The sequence below is a fragment of the Capra hircus genome, chromosome 5, assembly GCF_001704415.2.
Source record: "Capra hircus breed San Clemente chromosome 5, ASM170441v1, whole genome shotgun sequence".
In the NCBI taxonomy this organism is placed as follows: domain Eukaryota; kingdom Metazoa; phylum Chordata; class Mammalia; order Artiodactyla; family Bovidae; genus Capra; species Capra hircus.
The window spans coordinates 101,210,829-101,233,256 of record NC_030812.1 but is presented as its reverse complement, the minus strand read 5'-3'; the positions used below and the strand labels follow the sequence as shown (position 1 = coordinate 101,233,256).

The following is a 22,428-nucleotide window of genomic DNA, read 5'->3' as shown; positions in this document are numbered from 1 at the left end:
GCAAACTCTATCATGGAAATCAAAGAATCAGTAAGCTTGAAGACATTCCATTTGAAATTATCGTTAGAAAAACAAAAAGAAAATACAGTGAATAGAACACATAGCAGATATGGGATACCACAAGCAATATATATATATTTGAGGATCCCAGTAGGAAGAAAGAAAGAAAGAAAGAAAGGAGCAGAAAGCTTATTCAAAGAAATAATAACTGAGAAATTCCCAAACCTAGGGAGGTAAATGGACATCTTGACTCATGAGGCCCATGAGTCCCCAAATAGGTGGAAACCCAAAGAGGTCCACACCAAGACACACTATGATTAAATTACCAAAATTTAAAGACAAAGAAAAAATTTTTGAAAACAGAAAATAAAGTGACTTGTCACCAAGACAAAAACCTTTAAAACTAGAAACCTTGAAGGCCAAGAGAGCAGGATGATGCATCAAAACTACCACGAGGAAAAAACCCTGCCAACCCAATCATCAAAACTTTACCCAGCTAAACTGTCCTTCAAAAATGGAGGTTAGATATATATATGCGTGTGTGTATATGTATACACACACACAAAAGGGCTTCCCAGGTAGCAGTAAAGAATCTGCAATGCAGGAGATGCAGGTTCAATCCCAACTACCACCACCACCAAAACAACAACAATATATGCATATTATATATGTTATATAATACATGTGTGTATATGCTATATAATGTATACATACTACGTATACATTTGTGTGTGTGTGTTAGTTGTTCAGTCATGTCCAACTCTTTGAGACTCCATGGACTGTGGCCCACCAGGCTCCTCTGTCCATGGAATTCTGTAGGCAAGAATATTAGAGAGGGTAGAAAATCCCTTTTCCAGGGGATCTTCCAAAACCAGGGATCAAACCTGAGTCTCCTGCATGGAAGGCAGATTTTTTACCATTTGAGCCACTGGGGAAACATATACACACATACATCAGTTCAGGTCAGTCGTTCAGTTATGTCTGACTCTTTGTGACCCCATGAACTGCAGCACACCAGGCCTTCCTGTCCATCACCAACTCCCAGAGTTCACCCAAACTCATGTGCATCAAGTCAGTGATGCCATGCAGCCATCTCATCCTCTGTTGTCCCCTTCTCCTCCTGCCCCCAGTCCCTCCCAGCATCAGGGTCCTTTCCAATGAGTCAACTCTTTGCATGAGGTGGCCAAATTATTGGAGTTTCATCCTCAGCATCAGTCCTTCCAATGAACACCCAGGACTGATCTTTAGGATGGACTGGTTGGATCTCCTTGCAGTCCAAGGGACTCGCAAGAGTCTTCTCCAACACCACAGTTCAAAAGCATCAATTCTTCAGTGCTCAGCTTTCTTCACAGTCCAACTCTCACATCCATACATGACTACTGGAAAAAGCATAGCCTTGAATAGATGAACCTTTGTTGGCAAAGTAATATCTCTGCTTTTTAATATGTTATCTAGGTTGGTCATAACTTTCCTTCCAAGGAATAAACGTCTTTTAATTTCATGGCTGCATTCACCATCTGCAGTGATTTTGGAGCCCCCAAAAGTAAAGTCTGACACTGTTTCCACTGTTTCCCCATCTATTTGCCATGAAGTGATGGGACCAGATGCCATGATCTTAGTTTTCTGAATGTTGAGCTGTAAGCCAACTTTTTCACTCTCCTCTTTCACTTTCATCAAGAGACTTTTCAGTTCTTCTTCACTTTCTTCCATAAGGGTGGTGTCATCTGAATATCTGAGGTTATTGGTATTTATTGCAGCAATCTTGATTCCAGCTTGTGCTTCTTTGAGCCCAGGGTTTCCCATGATGTACTCTGCATATAAGTTAAATAGGCAGGGTGACAATATACAGCCTTGACATACTCCTTTTCCTGTTTGGAACCAGTTTGTTGTTCCATGTCCAGTTCTAACTGTTGCTTCATGACCTGCATATAGGTTTCTCAAGAGGCAGGTCAGGTGGTCTGGTATTCCCATCTCCTTCAGAATTTTCCACACTTGTGATCCACACAGTCGAACGCTTTGGCATAGTCAATAAAGCAGACGTCGATGTTTTCCTGGAACTCTCTTGCTTTTTTGATGATCCAGCAGATGTTGGCAATTTGATCTCTGGTTCCTCTGCCTTTTCTAAAACCAGCTTGAACATATGAAAGTTCACAGTTCACACATTGCTGAAGCAAGGCTTGGAGAATTTTGAGCATTACTTTACTAGCATGTGAGATGAGTGCAATTGTATGGCAGTTTGAGCATTCTTTGGGATTGCCTTTCTTTGGGATTGGAATGAAAACTGACCTTTTCCAGTCCTGTGGCCATTGCTGAGTTTTTCAAATTTGCTGGCATATTGAGTGCAGCACTTTCACAGCATCATCTTTCAGGATTTGAAATAGCTCAACTGGAATTCCATCACCTCCACTAGCTTTGTTCATAGTGATGCTTTAAGCATGTGTGTATATATATATATATGACAACCATAATTTGAGGGAATTCATCATCACTACAATACCGAAGTGCTAAAAAGAGTTCTTCAAGTTTAAATGAATACACAAAACAATGATACAAAAGTATCTTCACATATGAATTTGTAAATCTTACTGGTAAATCTAGAGAGAAATAGAGAATATTGTAATACTGTAATAGTGATACATAACTTGCTTTTAATATTAGTATGTAAATATAAATCAAAAGCCATCATAAGAGTAACTATAATTACAGAAAGCTACTGTTGGAAACACATTATAGAAACAAGCAAAATCTGACATCAATCACTTAAAGTGTAGGGGAGGAGTAAAATGCAGTTTCTGCATACTGTTGAAATTAAGTTGTTTTTATAACAGTACTTAACTTCAGCTATAAACTGTTATAAAATGTTAGATACAAGTTCCATGGTAACTACAATAAAAAGTATAGTGCATACACACAGAAAAAGAGAAATTAATCAGGGCACCAGTCCATTCTGAAGGAGATTGGCCCTGGGATTTCTTTGGAAGGAATGATGCTAAAGCTGAAACACCAGTACTTTGGCCACCTCATGCAAAGACCTGACTCATTGGGAAAGACTCTGATGCTGGGAGGGATTGGGGGCAGGAGGAGAAGGGGATGACAGAGGATGAGATGGCTGGATGGCATCGCTGACTCAATGGCCGTGAGTCTGAATGAACTCCAGGTGTTGATGATGGACAGGGAGGCCTGGCGTGCTGCAATTCTTGGGGTTGCAAAGAGTTGGACACGACTGGGTGACTGAGCTGACTGAACTGACTACCACTATAAGAAATCATCAAGCCACAAATACAACACAGAAGAAAGCAGGATCCAGAAACTATAAAACAATGAATAAAATGGCAATGTAAGTCCTTACCTTTCAATATGATTATAAATATAAATATACTACACTTTCCAATCAAATATATAGATTATCTGAATGGGTTGAAAGTGAGATCCAACTACATACTGTATATAAGAGACTCACCTTAGATATTATGACTCACGTAGGTTGAAAGTGAACAGGTGGAAAAAGACATGCCATGCAGATAATAGCCAAAAGAGATCAAAGTCAGGCAAAAGAGACTTTGCGTCAAAAGCTGTCACAAGAGACCATTCAAGTGAAAGATATAGCAACTACAGATATATATGCATGGAACATTATAGCATTTCAACATACAAGACAGCATGGACAGCTCTTAAGGGAGAAGTAGAAGTGATACATTAACAGTAGAAAACTTCAATTTCCCACTCTCTATAATTAATTGATCATTCAAAAAGAAAATCAATATGCATTCTTCTCAAGCCCACATGGAATATTTTCCAAGATAAATACAAGTCTTTAGTGGTATCATGGGTGTAGTAGCAGTAGTAATATATAAGGTAGCGGTAGTAATATATAAGGTCATGGTAGTAATATCTAAGGTACAAGAAAACAGACCGGAAATGCATGGAAAGAGATGTAAAGCAAATGTAAAAATAATAACCATGGTTATCTGTGAATAATGGTATAATGGGTGATTTTTTTCTTCTTTATACTTTTGTGTAGATTACACATTTTCTGCAATGAGTGTGTTACTGTGATTTAAAAAAAAAAAACACTTGTATTTAGGCTACAAACAAGTCTTAACAAATTCAAGAAATTTGAATTATTCCAAGTATCTTTTCTGAACACAATGGAATGAAACTAAAGCAATCCCACTGCTGGGCATACACACTGAGGAAACCAGAACTGAAAGAGACACATGTATCCCAATGTTCATTGCAGCACTGTTTATAATAGCCAGGACATGGAAACAACCTAGATGTCCATCAGCAGATGAATGGATAAGAAAGCTGTGGTACATATACACAATGGAGTATTACTCAGCCATTAAAAAGAATACATTTGAATCAGTTCTAATGAGATGGATGAAACTGGAGCTGATTATACAGAGTGAAGTAAGCCAAAAAGAAAAACACCAATGCAGTATACTGACACATATATACGGAATTTAGAAAGATGGTAATGATGACCCTGTATGCGAGACAGCAAAAGAGACACAGATGTATAGAATGGACTTTTGGACTCTGAGGGAGAGGGAGAGGGTGGCATGATTTGGGAGAATGGCATTGAAACATGAATACTATCATGTAAGAAACGAAGTGCCAGTCTATGTTCGATACAGGATACAGGATGCTTGGGGCTGGTGCATGGGGATGATCCAGAGAGATGATATGGGGTGGGAGGTGGGAGAGGGATTCAGGATTGGGAGCTCGTATACACCAGTGGTGGATTCATGTCAATGTATGGCAAAATCAATACAGTATTGTGAAGTAAAATAAAGTAAAAATAAAATTTTTAAAAAAAGTCAACAGTGGTAAGAAATAAAAAAAATCATGAATAGATTGAAAGTAAACAATATACATATTTTAGATTGTATTTTAGGATTATACTTTGTATATCTATAATGAATGCCATTAGGTTTTTGAGAGGGATTGCATAAAACCTGTAAATCACTTTGAGCGGTATAGACATTTTAACAATATTGATTCTTCCAATCCATGAACACAAGACATTTTTCATTTATCTATATCTTCATTAATTTTTTTCATATATGTTTTACAATTTTGAAAGAAGGTGACATGCTGCCAAAAGAGAGTGAGAAGGGAGTAAGAAGAAGGAAGCAGAAATCAAGTAAGGCCTAATTTGTAGAATTCTGAGTTTCAAAAGCCTCAATCTGTATAAAATGTACAAGTATTTGGGGAAAATAATTGTCAAATTAGTAATTAGCATATTTCATTTCACTCTCCTCCTCTCATATGCCACCTAACTGTTCCATCCTTTCTCATTTCTCCCACTTCAGAGAAGCAAATGCAATTTTAAAAGATATGGATGGATGGCAAACAAAATGGAAAAGGGAAAGCAACTGCTGTAGAAGTGGAGTGTAATTTGGGTATGTGGCAAGCAAAATGGGATAACAAGAAGTTTTGAAGATAAAGAAGAGAAACTTAAATAAAAATTCATCACTTTGCCACCCAAGGAACATATTTTGAAAAGAATGCAATGAAAAACATTGTTTGATTCATCAAGTGCAATTCCCTGCTATCAGACTCTTTTCTGATTATTTATTGCTAGAATTCTTTCTGTTAAACGACTGCCTAGCAATGTCCAACTTCCAATCCAAACGTCACAAGACTTTCTGAAAAAGAAAAATATAAATCATAGCAAAATTTTAAAAGAGCAGCCACTAAAAACAGATTCAAGAATTACAGAAATTATTTAACTGGCTGCTAATATTTTAAGACACTAACATAAATATGCTTTTTATGCAGCAAAAAAATAAAGCAGAGACAAAAAAATAACCAAATGGAGTTTCTAAAACTGAAAAATCAATATATATAATGAAAAATTATCTGGATTAACATAAAAAGAAATTAGATATGGCAGAACAAAAAAAAAGGGTGGGATGAGGAAATTAAGCACATATCAATAGAGACTATTCAAACTGAAGCAGAGAGGAAAAAAGAAAAAAAACAAAGCACGAATGGAAACTCTGGCACTTGGGACAAGAGTAAACCATGCAAAAATATGTGTATTTGGAGACTCAAAATAAGGGATGAGTAGAAAACTAGTTGCAAATAATGGATGAAATTTTTCCAAATTTAATGAAAGCTATAAACCAAAAAGCTAAACAAACTCTAAAATATGAAAATAAGGAAAACTACCTCAGTTCAGTTCAGTTCAGTCACTCAGTGGTGTCCGACTCTTTGTGACCCCATGAATTGCAGCATGCCAGGCCTCCCTGTCCATCACCAACTCCCGGAGTTCACTCAGACTCACGGCCATTGAGTCAGCGATGCCATCCAGCCTTCTCATCCTCTGTCGTCCCCTTCTCCTCCTGCCCCCAATCCCTCCCACCATCAGAGTCTTTTCCAATGAGTCAACTCTTCTCATGAGGTGGACAAAGTACTGGAGTTTCAGCTTTAGCATCATTCCTTCCAAAGAACATCCAGGACATTTGATAATATAATTGTGGAAAACCAGTGATAATCCCCCCCAAAAAATCCTAGAAGCAACCACGAAATATTGACATGTTATGTAAAGGGGTACAAAAATAAGTACTACTGGCTATTTATTAGAGGCAATGCTAGTCATAGGCCAATGTAAAAGCATCTTTAAGTAGTGTGAAGAAATTTTCTAAAATAGAATTCAGTCACCAGTGAAAATATTTTTTTAAATTATTAATAGTTAAATTTTTTTCATATAAAAAAGATGATAGAATTTGAGACCACCAGACCATCGCTACACACAAAAAATGTTACAGTAAAGCATTCAAGCCAAAGAAAAATGTCCAAAGCTATGAAGACTGCTCTAAATGATAATTCTGTGGGTAAATACAAAAACTATTGCACATTTTTGAAATAATAGAATATTGAAGGCAAAAATAACCACAACACTTTATAAGATTTATTAATTTGTTTCATTATTTGTTAAGTGACAAGCTATTATTTTAAGGGCTTCCCTGATAGTTCAGGTGGTAAAGAATACACCTGCAATGCAGAAGACCCTGATTTGATTCCTGAGTTGGGAAGATCTGCTGGAGAAGGGATAGACTATCCACTCCAATATTCTTAGTTTTCCCTTGTTAGAATTGTAAAGAATCCACCTGCAATGCGGGAGACCTGGGTTTGATCACTGGGTTGGGAAGATCCCCTGGAAAAGGAAAAGGCTAACCCACTCCAGTATTCTGTCCTGGAGAATTCCATGGACTGTATAGTCCATGGGGTCACAAAGAGTTGGACACAACTGAGTGATTTTCAGTTTTCACTTATCATTTTCAGGTAAAATGAGCAAGATGAATGAGTATAAGGACTTGAGCTCACCTCCTCTCACAAAGGCACCAAAATAACAACTAACTGCTGAATAGCAGTTTAAAAAGCATGTAACCTATCAAAAAAGATACTCTACATCCAAAGACAAAGAGGCCACAATAAGATGGTAGGAGGGGTGAATTTACAATATAATTAAATCTCATACCCACCAGGTGAGTGATCCACAAACTGGAAAATAATTATATGACAGATTCCCCACAGAATGTTTCTGAAACTGAGGTCAAGCTCCCCACCCTGGGGGTCTGGCATAGGAAGAGCAGCCCCAAGAGCACTTGATTTTGAAGGCCAGGGGGCTTGATCATAGGAACTCTACAGAAACAAGGGAAGTGAAGCGAAGTGAAGTGAAGTGAAAGTTGCTTAGTCATGTCCAACTCTTTGTGACCCCATGAACTGTAGCCTGCCAGGCTCCTATGTCCATGGAGCTCTCCAGGTCAGAATACTGGAGTGGATAGCCTTTCCCTCCTCCAGGGGATCTTCTCAACCCAGGGACTGAACCCAGGTCTCCCGCATTGCAGGCAGATTCTTTACTGTCTGAGCCAGCAGGAAAGCCCAAGAATACTGGAGTTGGTAACCTATCCTTTCTCCAGTAGATCTTCCCAATTCGGGAATTGAACCAGGATCTCCTGCATTGTAGACAGATTCTTTACTAGCTGAGCTCCCAGGGAAGCCCACTGGGGCCCAGGGAAAAAGTCATGACTTCACAGAGGCAAAGACTAGACCTACCTGCTTGTCTTATAGGGCCTTCTGGGGAGGTGGGGACAGCTGTGGCTCACTGCAGGGACAAGGACATTGGTGGCAGAGGTACCAAGGGGTACTCATTGGTGTGAGCTCCCTTGGATGCTGCCATTTTGAAACCAAGATCTGGCCCCACCCAACAGCCTGCAGGCTCCAGTGCTGGGATGCCTCAGGTCAAACAACCGACAGGGCAGGAACATAGCCCTGCCCTTTAGCAGACAGGCACTCTAAACTCTTCCTGTGGTGGTGGTTTAGTCACTAAGTCATGTCCAACTCTTGCAGCCCCATGGACTGTAGCCCACCAGGCTCCTCTGTCCATGGGATTTTCCAAGCAAGAATACTGGAGTGGATTGCCATTTCCTTCTCCAGAGGATCTTCCCAACCCAGGGATCGAACCCAGGTCTCCTGCATTGCAGGCAGATTCTTTACCAACTGAGCTATGAGGGAAGCTCATAGCTCTTCCTGAGGTTATTGATATTTCTCCCAGCAATCTTGATTCCACTTGTGCTGGAATCAGTAACCTTAGGTATGCACATGACACCACCCTTATGGCAGAAAGTGAAGAAGAACTAAAGAACCTCTTGATAAAAATGCAAGAGGAGAGTGAAAAATTTGGCTTAAAACTCAATATTCAGAAAACTAAGATCATGGCATCTGGTCCAATCACTTCATGGCAAATAGATGGGGATACAGTGGAAACAGTGACAGACTTTATTTTGGGGTGCTCCAAAATCTTTATTTTGGGGGGGCTGCAGATGGTGACTGCAGCCATGAAATTAAAAGACACTTACTCCTTGGAAGAAAAGTTATGACCAACCTAGACAGCATATTAAAAAGCAGAGACATTACTTTGCCAACAAAGGTCTATCTAGTCAAGGCTATGGTTTTTCCAGTAGTCATGAATGGATGTGAGAATTAGACTATAAAGAAAGCTGAGCACCAAAGAATTGATGCTTTTGAGCTGTGGTGTTGGAGAAGAATCCTGAGAGTCCCTTGGACTGCAAGGAGATAAAACCAGTCCATCCTAAAGGAAATCAGTCCTGAGTATTCATTGGAAGGACTGATGTTGAAGCTGAAACTCCAATACTTTGGCCACCTGATGCGAGGAGCTGACTCATTTGAAAAGATCCTGATGCTGGGAAAGACTGAAGGCAGGAGGAGAAGGGGATGACAGAGGATGAGATGGTTGGATGGCATCACTAACTCAATGGACATGAGTTTGAGTAAACTCCTGGAGTTGGTGATGGACAGGGAGGCCTGTTTTACTGCAGTCCGTGAGGTCACAGAGTCTGACATGACAGTGACTGAACTGAACCGAAACTCTTCCTGAGCTCACAGCTGCCTCTATACACATCTTTTGACATGGTCCTGCACACAGAAGATCAAGAACTAGCTCCACCCACTAGTCGTCAGACACCAGTCACTCCCACCAAGAAGCCTGCACAAGCCTCTAGATGAGTCTCACCCACCAGGGGCAGACACCAAAAGGAAGAAGCAAGACAATCCTCCAGCCTGTGAAAGAGTGACCATAAACACAGAAAGTTAGACAAAATGAGATAGCAGAAGAATATATTCCAGACAAAGCAACAAGATAAAATCCCAGAAGAACAACTAAGTGAAGTTGAAATAGGCAATCTGCCTGAACAAGAATGCAGAGTAATGATAGTAAAGATGATCCAAGATTTCAGAAAAAGAATGGAGGCATGGAATGAGATGATGCAAGAAATGTTTAACAGAGATCTAGGAGATATACAGAACAGAGTTGAAGAATGCAGTAAAAGAAATGAAAAAATATACTAGAAGAAATCAATAGCAGAACAAATGAGGCAGAAAAACAGATAAGTGAGCTAGAAGACAGAATGGTGAATATCACTGTTGTAGGACAGAAAAAAGAATGTAAAAATGTGAAGATAATCTTTGGGACAACATTAAGAAACCTCTGGGACAACATTAAATGCACAAACATGCACATTTTAGGGGCCCCCGAAGGACAAGAGGCCTGAGAAAATATTTGAGGAGATAATAGCTGAAAGTTTCCCTAATATGGGAAGGGAAATAGCCACTGAAGTCCAGTATAAACCCCAGAAGGCACATGTCAAGACACACATTAATCAAACTGACAAAAGCTAAAGACAAAGAGAAACTATTATAAGCAACAAATAACTTACAAGGAATCCTCATAAGTTTATCAGCTGATTTTTCAGCAGAAACTTTGCAGGCCAAAAGAGAGTGGCATGATATATTTAAACAGATAAAGGGGGGAACCTACCATCAAAACTCCTCTACCCAGCAAGGTTCTTGTTAAGTTTCTATGGAGAAATCAAAATCTATATAGACAAGCAAAAGCTAAAAGAATCCAACACCACTAAACCAACTTACAACAAATGCTAAAGGAACTTTTCTAGGAAGAAAATAAAGACATAGAAGAAAAAAGAAAATTATGAATGAGAAAGCATACCAGTAAAGGCAAACATACAGTAAAGGTACGAAAAAATTCACACACAAATATGATACCAAAACTAGCAATCAGGAGGAGAGTTAAAATGCAGACTATTGGAAATGCTTTGGAAATTAAGAGACCAGCAACTTACAATAGGCTGCATATCAAATCCTCATGGAAACCACAAACCAAAAATCTACAATATATATTCACACAAAAAAGGAAAGGAATCCAAACACAGCATTAAAGATACCATCAAATCATAAGAGAAGAGAATCAAAGAGGAAGGGAAGAAAAAAAGACCTACCAAAAAAATACAAAGCAATTAACAGAATGTCAGTGAGAACACACATATCTATAATTAACTTAAATGTAAACTGATTCAGTACTCCAAACAAAAAACATAGACTGGCTGGATGAAAACAAAAACAAGACCCTTATATATGTATTGTCACTTGTCCATGGGTCTTCACACCCCATTTGGGGGTCACCACTGCTTGGGTCAGCGGGTTCTATTCGCACTTCCCCCAAGTACCCACCTGATGATGCTTTGTCTCTCTAGGAGTTGTGAGTATAATAAACTCACACCCCTCCTTGCCTGCACCTTTCCTATATCCCCTCTTATAGCGGTACTTGTCTGACCATCCCATGAAAGAATACAACACGCTACCATGATGAACCTAATTAATGTAGGTTCAACCAGGCAGTTGTACCTGTATGAAATATTTGGCCTCACCTCCCTGCCTCCTATGACATATCACACAGACCTGAAGGGCCCAGTGACCGATGGATCTGGAGTCTTTACTTCCAGGGCCAAGCAAACTCTTCTGCTCCCTTCAACACCTAATGCTCTAGGAATAACTGTGTGACTGGAATCTTCACCCAAGAATATACTAAAGGTGATCTGTATTCTCATGGTTACTCTGGGAATGAGACTGAGGCTTTCCTTGCTGGTGATCCCATCCTGTATCAGACAGGACTTACCTGAGCAAAGTGCTCCAGCATCATGGTCATGGGAATAACCCTGAGGACGATAGTCTTTCACTGTAGGATGCCTACACTGCTTGAGAGCTGACTCTGTCCCTGTGCAGGAAATAAAAGGAAACCAAATGGGGCCAACTGCTGGTCCAAAATAAGATCCTTGGGGAGCATCAATAGCAGCTCCACACCCCAGCTGTCTGCACACCACAGCTGCCTCTTCTAAGCTCCACTTGTAATCATTCACTGTGCCCCATTTTCCTTGGTGTTTCACTTCCACTCTCCCCTCACAGCGGTGGCCTCCATTCTTCAGCCTCAGACTCGCAGCTGTAAGAGACACAGACACAGGACACAGGAGAGATTTTAGGATACCATGCAGTAGTATACTGGCAAGTGATTAAAAAATGAATACTCTGATCTCTGAAAAAGAAAATCCTTGTGAATAGCATTTCTTGACTTCTGTGGTATAAATATTCCTATAATGGCCAACTCAAATCTCCAAATGTGCCATCACTGAACGTGGAGCAGGAAGGGAGGCGCCAGGTATTTCCCATGAGCCTGCAGAACCAGCTCCAGGGACACCACTGAGGCCTTCAGAGACTCTGGATGCTGCCCTCCCTATAGATGTGCTCAAGACTACAAGGGCCCAGCTTCCCCATCTCAGTTACAGCTCATGGCCCAGGATCTAGGGAGGAATCCTGCCTCTTTTTCCCTGTCCATAGGGAGCATCTCATCCAGCCTAGGAACAGAGGGCTGGGTAACAGGCTCTAAAATGTCCTGATTATTACTGTTGCCTGGTGTTCACGTCCTTGTGTAATCCCTACACTGGAACGTACATAGTAACATGCATGTAACAAATAGAATATGGCAAAAATGACGAGATGCCGCTGAAGAGATTATGCTTCAAGATGATTTTGGTTTTTCCTTTGGTGACATATCTTGCTCTCTCTCTTGCTCTGAATAAGCCAACTGCCACATGTGAACTACTTATTGAGAGACCCTCATGACAAGGAAAGGAGGGAGGGCCCTAGCCAACAGCCAGGAAGGGACTGAGTCTCTCAGTTCAACAGTCCACCAAGGTCTGGATGCTGCCAACATCCAGGTGAGTACATTTCGGCGATAACGAGCCCTTGTTGAACCTTCAGGTGATTGCATCCTTGCAAGATATGAAATGAGTCAGAGAACCCAGATAGGATATGTCAATTCCTGGCCCACAGAAAGTGTGAGATACTAGGCATTTGCTGACTTAAGCTTCCAAGTTCAGAACTAATTTTTTGCTCAATGACATATAACTAATGCATGGCTTCTGTCCAGAGTCAGAAGAAAGGGGTCAGCAAGCTGGGGGGTTATACATGAGCCCTCACTGCTTCACCCAGATGAGACTTCTTTCTGTGTGACCAGGTCTGCTGCTTGGTCCCACCTGTAACTAGAACCCAAACCATTACTCTCTGTCACATCAGGTCTCACCCTATGTCCCAGGCTCCTGCCTTTCTGTTGGGAACTGAGAAATGAGTTTCCATGAATCAGCTCCATTAGGTTTTAACTCAGGTCAGAAAATGAGAATCTTATAGTCTAAGGAGAAGTGGTCCCTGGCATACGATTCACACTTCTCAGGTCCATGACCCCCCCCACGTGCTCTCACTCTGGAAAAAGAAGTGGTACATCACAAAGGGGACATCTGGGGAAATGCTGAACTGGAGAAGATCCTGGTGCGTAGTCGGCTCAGGCAGGTGGCCACAACAAGATATCACAGCCTGACTGGTTAAACAACAGAAACGTATTTATCTTATCACAGTTCTGGAGGCTGGTAAGTCAAGATCAAGGTGCTAGCAGGGCTGTGTTCATTACGAGACTTCTGATCTTGGCTTGCAGGCCATGGCTCCCTCACTGTGTGCTCACCTCACCTTTCCTCAGGACAGGTACACAGGGAGAGAGGGAGAGAGATCTACCAAAGAGGGAGGGAGATCTGCCTCTTCTTCTTCTTATAAAGTCTCCTATTAGATTAGGGCCACATCCTTATGATCTTATTTAACGTTGTTGGTGGTGGTTTAGTCACTAAGTCATGTCCAACTCTTGCGACCTCATGGACTCTAGCCTGCCAGGCTCCCCTGACCATGGAATTTCCCAGGCAAGAATACCGCAGTGGATAGCCATTTCCTTCTCCAGGGGATCTTTCCAACCCAGGGGTCAAACTCACCTCTCCTACATTGCCAAAAGGATTCTTTATCACTGAGCCACCAGGGAAGCCTATTTAACCTCAGTTACTTCATAAAGACCCTATTTCCACTGGAGTCAAACTAGGGGCTAGGGTTCAATATATTAATTATGGAGTGACACAATTCAGTCCATAGACCTGGAGAGGTCCAGGCCTTTTTAAGTACTGTAAATACAGAATATAGTAAGACAATGTCCTCGCCTACATGTAGTTTTTATCTAGTTCATGACACAAACAAGGAGATTATTTCATTACTGTGAAAAATTCTAGATTTTCTCAGTAACGGTGGGCTTGCTTATTGAGGCTATTTTTTCTGTTGAAAAAGTATAATTAATTTACTAAAAATTATCTTAAAAACATTAAAGACCTGATAAAGTAGGAAGGGAAAATTGAGCCAACTCTGAAGGGAACATGTAAATTCACTGAGATTCAAAGAGATAGAAAACATAAAACAAGAAGAAAGGGAGAAAAACTAACCAGAAATTCTGGAGCTGAATAATACAATTAGTGAACTGAAGAATTCAATACAGAGCATCAGAAACAGTCTTGACCATCAGAGAAGTAAAAATATCATATGACATCCCTTATATATGAATCTAAAAAGAAATGAAAAAGTGGACTTATTTACAAAACAGAAACAGACTCACAGAGCTAGAGAACTGAACTTGTGTTTGTTATGGGGAAATAATAGGGTGAAGGGTTAGGGAGTTTGGGATCAACTCCTACACACTGCTATATTTAAAGTGGATAATCAACAAGGACCTACTATACAGCACAGAAAACTCTACTGAGTGTTATGTGGTAGCCTGGATGGGAGGGTAGTTTAGGAGAGAATTGATACACGGATCTTTATGCCTGAGTGTCTTTGCTGTTCACCTGAAACTATCATAACATTGTTAATTGGATATGTTCATTGTTCAGTGTAGTGGGAATTCCTAATAATGTATTTTCACAGCCTTGAAAAAATTTCACAGAAATTGCACCTGGAAAAACAGCATATATTAAGAAACTGTGTTTTTCTTAAGAATAATCTGAAAAAAAAAAAGAATAATCTCCTTGTTACAAACCCCAAGGCCAGACCCAGAAGGGAGTATGACTGGGATCATGAAAGCATGGAACTTGGAACATCGGGTTGGCATCAGGCATGAACACTGCCTATGCACTTACTGATTGTTGCTGAGACTAGCAAGGTAAAAACAAGGAGATCTGGACTATGTCAGTGCAGTGTCTTGGAAAAAATAAGATCAAAAAAAGCAAAGATAGGCAAAATAAAGGACAGAAATAGTATGGACCTAACGGAAGCAGGAGATATTAAGAAGAGGTGGGAAGAATACACAGAAGAACTATACAACAAAGATTTACATGAGCCATATAATCATAGTGGTGTGATCACCAACCTAAAGCCATTCCAGGTTCACATCCTGGAATGTGAAGTCAAGGGGGCCTTAGGAAGAAGCACTACAAACAAAGCTGGGGGAAGTGATGGAATTTCAGTTGAACTATTTCAAATCCTGGAAGATGATGCTGTGAAAGTGCTGTACTCAATATTCCAGCAAATTTGGAAAACTCAGCAGTGGCCACAGGACTGGAAAATATCAGTTTTCATTCCAATCCCAAAGAAAGGCAATGCCAAAGAATTCTCAAACTACTGCATAATTGCACTCATCTCACATGCTAGTAAAGTAATGCTCAAAATTCTCTGAGCCAGGCTTCAATAGTACACGAACCATGAACTTCCAGATGTTCAAGCTGGATTTAGGAAAGGCAGAGGAACCAGAGATCAAATTGCCAATATCCATTGGATGATCAAAAAAAGTTAGAGAGTTCCAGAAAAACATCTACTTCTGCTTTATTGACTATTCCAAAGCCTCTGACTGTATGGACCACAATAAACTATGGAAAATTCTGAAAGAGATGGAAATACCAGACCGCCTGACCTGCCTCTTGAGAAATCTGTGTGCAGGTCAGGAAGCAACAGTTAGAACTGGACATGGAACAACAGACTGGTTCCAAATAAGGAAAGGAGTACATCAAGGCTGTATATTGTCACCCTGCTTATTTAACTTATTTGCACAATACATCATGAGAAATGCTGGACTAGATAAAGCGCAAGCCAGAATCAAGATTGCTGGGAGAAATATTAATAACCTCAGATATGCAGATGACACCACCCTTATGGCAGAAAACAAAGAAGAACTAAAGAGTCTCTTGATAAAAGTGAAAGAGGAGAGTGAAAAAGTTGGCTTAAAGCTCAACATTCAGAAAACTAAGATCATGGCATCTGGTCCCATCACTTCATGGCAAATAGATGGGGAATCAGTGACAGACTTTATTTTGGGGGGCTCCAAAATCACTGCAGATGGTGACTCCGGCCATGAAATTAAAGCTTGCTCCTTGGAAGAAAAGTTACGACCAACCTAGACAGCATATTAAAAAGCAGAGACATTACTTTACCAGCAAAGGTCTGTCTAGTCAAAGCTATGGTTTTTCCAGTAGTCATGTATGGATGTGAGAGTTGGACTATAAAGAAAGCTGAGCACCAAAGAATTGATGCTTTTGAACTGTGGTATTGGAGAAGACTCTTGAGAGTGCCTTGGACTGCAAGGAGATAACACCAGTCCATCCTAAAGGAAATCAGTCCTGAATATTCATTGGAAGGACTGATACTGAAGCTGAAACTCCAATACTTTGACCACCTGATGGGAAAAAACTGACTCATTTGAAAAGACCCTGATGCTGGGAAAGATTGAAGGTGGGAGGAGAAGGGGATGACAGTGGATGAGGTGGTTAGATGGCATCACTGACTCAATGGACATGAGTTTGAGTAAACTCTGGGTGTTGGTGATGGACAGGGAGGCCTGTCGTGCTGCAGTCCATAGAGTCACAAAGAGTCAGACACGACTGAGCAACTGAACTGAACTGAACTGAGTCTGCAATTAGGAATAAAAGCTGTATTCCGAGTGGACTCTGCACCTCAGTCCAACAGAGGCTGCAGGCCCCCAGACCCATTGCACCAGATTTCATGTTCTCTCTTCATTTTCATCACTCACTCCCGGACCATTAGGGCAACAGTTCAGTCATCCCGTCATGTCCGATTCTTTGCGACCCCACGGACTACAACATGCCAGGCCTCCCCATCCCTCATGGTCTCCCAGAGTTTGACCTAGTTCATGTTCATTGCATCGGTGATGCGGTCCAGTCATCTCATCCTCTGACATCTTCTTCTCCTTCTGCCCTCAATCTTTCCCAGCATCAGGGACTTTTCCAAAGAGTTGTTTGTTCACATCAGATGACCAAAATACCAGAGCTTCAGCTTTAGCATCAGTCCTTCCAGTGAATATTCAGGGTCAATTTCCCTTAAGGTTGACTGGTTTGATATCCTTGTTGTCCAAAGGACTTTCAAGAGTCTTCTTCAGAACCACAGTTTAAAAGCATCAATTCTTTGGCATCCTGACTTCTTTATGGTTCAGCTCTCACAACCATTCATGACACTGGGAAGACCATAACTTTGACTATATGGATCTTTGTTGGTAATGTCTCTGCTTTTCAACACAGTCTAGGTTTGTCATCCCTTTCCTGCTAAGAAGCAGTTGTCTTCTCATTTCATAGCTGTAGTCACCATCCTCGGTGATTTTGCAGCCCAAGAAGAGGAAATCTGTCACTATTTCCACCTTTTCCCTCTCTATTTGCCAAGCAATAATGGGGCCAGATGCCTATACTACAATATAAAATAAAAGGTTAAAAAAAAAAAAAGACGACCAAGCAGAAGAATCAATGGGTTAAAAGAAAGATCAGTTGAAATTATACAGAGGAGTAAAAAGAATGAAAAGGAATTTTTTTAAAAAACCTACAGGTATTATGGACATCATTAAGAGAAACAAGGTATCCGAGATGCTTGCTCAGTCGTGTCTGACTCTGCGACCCCATGGACTGCAGCCCTCCAGAATCCTCTGTCCACAGGATTCTCCAGGCAAGAATACTGGAGTGGGTTGTCATTTCCTTCTCCAGGGGATATTCCTGAGCCAGGGATTGAACCCGTGTCTCTTACAGCTCCTGAATTGGCAGGTGGCTTCATTACCACTAGTGCCACCTGGAAGCTTGGGTTCTAATCTTACCTGTACAATTTACTCACATACCTGTATTATTTAGGCAAGTGATTTAACTTTGCTTTGCCTCAGTTTCCTGAAATATTTTTTTGTGATAAAAATACCCTGCCTAGTAGGACTGTTGTGCACTCAAGTTCATATAGGTACCTGGTAGTGTAGCAGTCACAGTCATAGTGTAAAGAGCTCCCATATAAATCATAACAAAATGACAAACATCACAACTTAAAAAGCACAAATGTGAACAAGCAATGAGGGGATACATGAAGCATTAAATTGGTGAATACACACTAGTTTTTTGCCTATGAAGCTGGGTAAGATTTTAAAACTAGGTAAAAAGCAAATGTTACTTATATGATATTATACATGTTTCAGTGCCATTCTCCCAAATCATCCCACCCTCTCCCTCTCCCACAGAGTCCAAAAGACTGTTCTATACATCTGTGTCTCTTTTGCTGTCTCGCATACAGGGTTATCGTTACCATCTTTCTAAATTTGGGAGAATGGCATTGAAACATGTATACTATCATGTAAGAATTGAATCACCAGTCCACGTCCGATGCAGGATACAGCATGCTTGGGGCTGGTGCACGGGGATGACCCAGAGGGATGTTGTGGGGAGGGAGGTGGGGGGGGTTCATGTTTGGGATCGCATGTACACCCATGGTGGATTCATGTCAATGTATGGCAAAACCAATACAGTATTGTAAAGTAAAATAAAGTAAAAATGAAAATTTTTAAAAATAATAATAAATTCCATATATATGCGTTAGTATACTGTATTGGTGTTTTTCTTTCTGGCTTACTTCACTCTGTATAATCGGCTCCAGATTCATCCACCTCTTTAGAACTGATTCAATATCATATAAGAAATGAATCGCCAGTCCAGGTTCAATTCAGGATACAGGATGCTTGGGGCTGGTGCACTGGGATGACCCAGAGAGATGGTATGGGGAGGGAGGTGGGAGAGGGGTTCAGGATTAGGAACACGTGTACACCTGTGGCAGATTCATGTTGATGTATGGCAAAACCAATACAATATTGTAAAGTAAAAATAAAAATAATAATAATAAAATTAAATTTAAAAAAGGTTAACAAACAAACCAAACCCCCCCCCCCCAAAAAAAAGCAAATGTTAGTGAGGATAAGTGGAATCTAATAGTCTCACACAATACTAGTAGAAATAAAATTCAGTGCAAATATTTCAAAAGGCACTTAATCTCTATGTACCAAAAGCCTTAAAGATATTCATAACCTATAAAATAGCAATTCCAGCTAGAAAATATTGTTAAGAGAAATAATTATGAATGGTCCTTATATTTAAATACAGAAAAGTTCAGAGCAACTCTTTTCATGATAGCAGAAATGTCGGAAACTACTAAATGCCTGACGAAATAAAATTTATCTTTTAAGGCAGGACAAAAAACGTTAAATAAAATGTTTCTGTATGTTTGTTTGGTCCTCCTCCTAATGTGCAGTGTGCATCTGTATTGCAGAGTAACCAGGACTTCTCAAGTATGGGAGTGCCTGCTCGGCCTGGAAGACGAATTATTTTTTTCTTCTGATAATAGCATTGTAACTTGTTAAAAGACTAGCATTCTTTCCCAGCTCTGTTGGGGGTCATGGTGACTTGATGCTTAACTGACATATATATATATATATATATATATATATATATATATATATATATATATATATATATATACTTGGTGAACTTCGTGTAAAATATATCAGTATATCATTCTGATATATGATCCTTTGTCTCAAAATTGTATATGACTATGCTTTCATCTTCTAACATGAAGATTACCCAGAGTTTTTCCAAATAGCTGCTTCCAAGGTTATTAGCCTCAATGTGGGTGGAATAAAATTCCTTTTTTTCCTCCTTAACTTGATTGTTAATTGAATTTGTTTTGATATGTGTAACACAGGTGATTAGGTGAGTATATTGTGTTTTAATTATGTAGCAAAATAACTGGAGGAAATTAAAAAATTCCATATTTTCCCTGGAATATCTTATATTTTTGTAATACTATGACTAAACATTTTTGCTGGGTGAAAGAATACTTAATGATGTAAAAGTGTTAGTCGTTCAGTCGTGCCCAACTCTTTGCCACCCCATGAACTGTGTAACCTGACAGGCCCCTCTGTACATGGGATTCTCCAGGCAAGCACACTGGAGTGTGTAGTCATTCCCTTCTCCAGGGAATATTCCTGACCCAGGGATTGAACCCTGGTCTCTGGCTTCAGGCAGATTCTTTTAACATCTGAGCCACAAGGAAAGCCCATAATGATATAGAAATATGTGCAAAATATATTGTTAACTTTTAAAACCAGGTTACAAAATAATTACCTAATCTTGAGGGTCTATGTTATTGTGTATAAGGATATCTGTTATGCTGGAAGGGACCATTTTTCACCAATGCCCATCATGGATCTCATGGTGGAGACTCCTATAATGTGTGCCGATCCTAGAAATCATCAAATGCTCACAGAAGCCAGGAATATTGTTATACAAGGAGACCACTGTTATACAAGACAAATGTTGTATGAAGTAAAATAAGAATAAACTTTTTGGTAGAATAATAATGAACAGTGTTGTTTCATTGGAACAACAAAATGAGAAGAACACTTCCTTTGGCAAAATGGTCTTGCTTCATAAGTAACTTCTAAAGAAGTTTCCTAGTTTTCTAGTAAGGGTGGATGCCTTGCAAAGAACACAAGTTGTCTCCCCATTCGGAGGTACAAAATCCACCTCTGTCCTCCAGAGCCCTCAAGAAGAGACACTTCATCAGCATCTACCCAGCACCCAGCACTCAAGGAGCAGAGACAAAGAGGGAGGGGGTTTCCCAAGGAGAGCTGCAGACTAGAGGCTGCGATCTAGGGGACAAGAGTGAGCTCTGAGATAAGACAGGGCTGCACTGAGTCTCAGCGGACCAGCACCCACATCTGAGAGAGCCACCTCCTCCAGGCTGGAGACCAAATTCTCTGCAGCCCCAGCCCTGACCCCCACCATCCTTTCACTCAGGGGAAACCAGCTCTAGGGAGGGACTGGAGAGGGCACGAAAAAGAAAGTATTCCCCATAGAGTCACAGCAGATCCTGGGAGGGGAAAGGACCATCCCAGGCCCCCAGCACATCAGGAAACAAGTCACGGGAACCAGGGCAGAGACTCGGGAACTTATACACTTGGGGCTGTGTATCAACTGATCTCTACAGACAAGAGGTCCCCTCTCCTGGCTGCTGGCTCCTCTGCTCCACAGTGGACACCTGGTAGGAACAGGCGAGGCCAGCAGGCAGAGTCTGTTACAGAGCCCAATGCTGGGCAGACAGGGCAACAAGCAGAGGAGAGCCCAGGGAGTGGGGGAGAGGAGCCAGAGAGAGGCAGGCAGGGGCACGATTGTCTCTGATCTGGTTACATGCAGTGACCCAGCCCTGTGGGACCCTGTGTGCTTCACAGACCAACAGACTCAGTCCCTGCTCAGCAGCCCCATTTCTCTCATACAGACAGGCTTCACACACCCTGAGACACACACACACACCCTGACACACACTCTCTCACACACCCCACACACACACTCTCACCTGCCCTCACACAAACACACCCTTACACACTCCTCTCTCACCCTCACATACACTCATACAAGCACAAAGCCCACAGGAGCATAGGCAGGAAACAGGGACCCAGGGGCAGTGCTCACACACCAGGCACGTGGAGCATGTGGGAACAGCCCAGAGTCCCAGCTGGGGTCAGCCGCTGGACCTTCCACACACTGGGAGCCACTGGGACCCTAGAAGCTCCCTGAGAACAAGGGAAACAGCGGAGGGGACTCAGGCTGACCCAGCTCGGTCCAGACCAAACCTCACTGCTCTGTAAAATCTGCTGCTATGACCAGTGGACCCCGCACAGGAGACGGACCAGTGTTCACAGTCAGCGTGGCTTCTTTTTAGTCAAAAACACTGAGGCTCAGTTCCAGAACTCCAAACACCTTTCCCTTCACAAAGACATGCACTGCCTGATGTGGACCCAGAACAGAGGGGCAGCTCTTACCTTGACCACCCACCATGGTGCCGAGGAGGAAACAGAGTCCCTGCAGGGAGAGGTGTCTGCCTAGAGCCATCCTGACCCCACGTTCTCAAGGTCACAGTCCCAGCTGCAGGATCAGCCGGTGAGGAGGCGTCAGGGTGCCGACTGGGGTCTATATAGACCACCCCTTACACCCTCCCTCCTGAGAGCCAATAGCAACACCTCTCACCATTTCAGGCACTATCGGAGGCTGCCTCAGCCACTTTCTGAAGCTCAGACACCAATAAGCTTCTGAATCTTCAACATCTCCTTATATGAGCAACACAGTCTTTTGACCTCCTCCTTCCGTGGTCCTGAGAGTCAGGCCCCGTAATCAGGGCTGGTGTAGAAAACTATGAGTACCTTTCTTTCCTCTGATCACCCTGGCCAATCCCCAAGGACTGTGAGATTTTGCAGGGTCAGGTTGTGGACTCAATCGGCCCATGGGGAATAACTCTAGTGGAATCAAGCACTGATCTTCCAAGTGCTAAGCTCAGGGTGGAAGCTGAGTACTAGAAGAAGACTTGAAATACAAGAATATTTGT

General features: G+C 41.4%; 1 pseudogene across 1 annotated transcript in view; it reads right to left on the bottom strand.

Annotated features, from left to right (window-relative positions):
• Positions 1-21,884, bottom strand: part of LOC102185542 — a 63,388-nt pseudogene extending 41,504 nt beyond the window's left edge. Inside the window, exons 1-2 of the transcript XR_001918146.1 lie at positions 21,869-21,884; positions 11,507-11,827 (exon numbers count right to left, since the gene is read on the bottom strand). The product of XR_001918146.1 is annotated as an antigen WC1.1-like (transcript). The remainder of the gene's footprint in view (positions 1-11,506; positions 11,828-21,868) is intronic.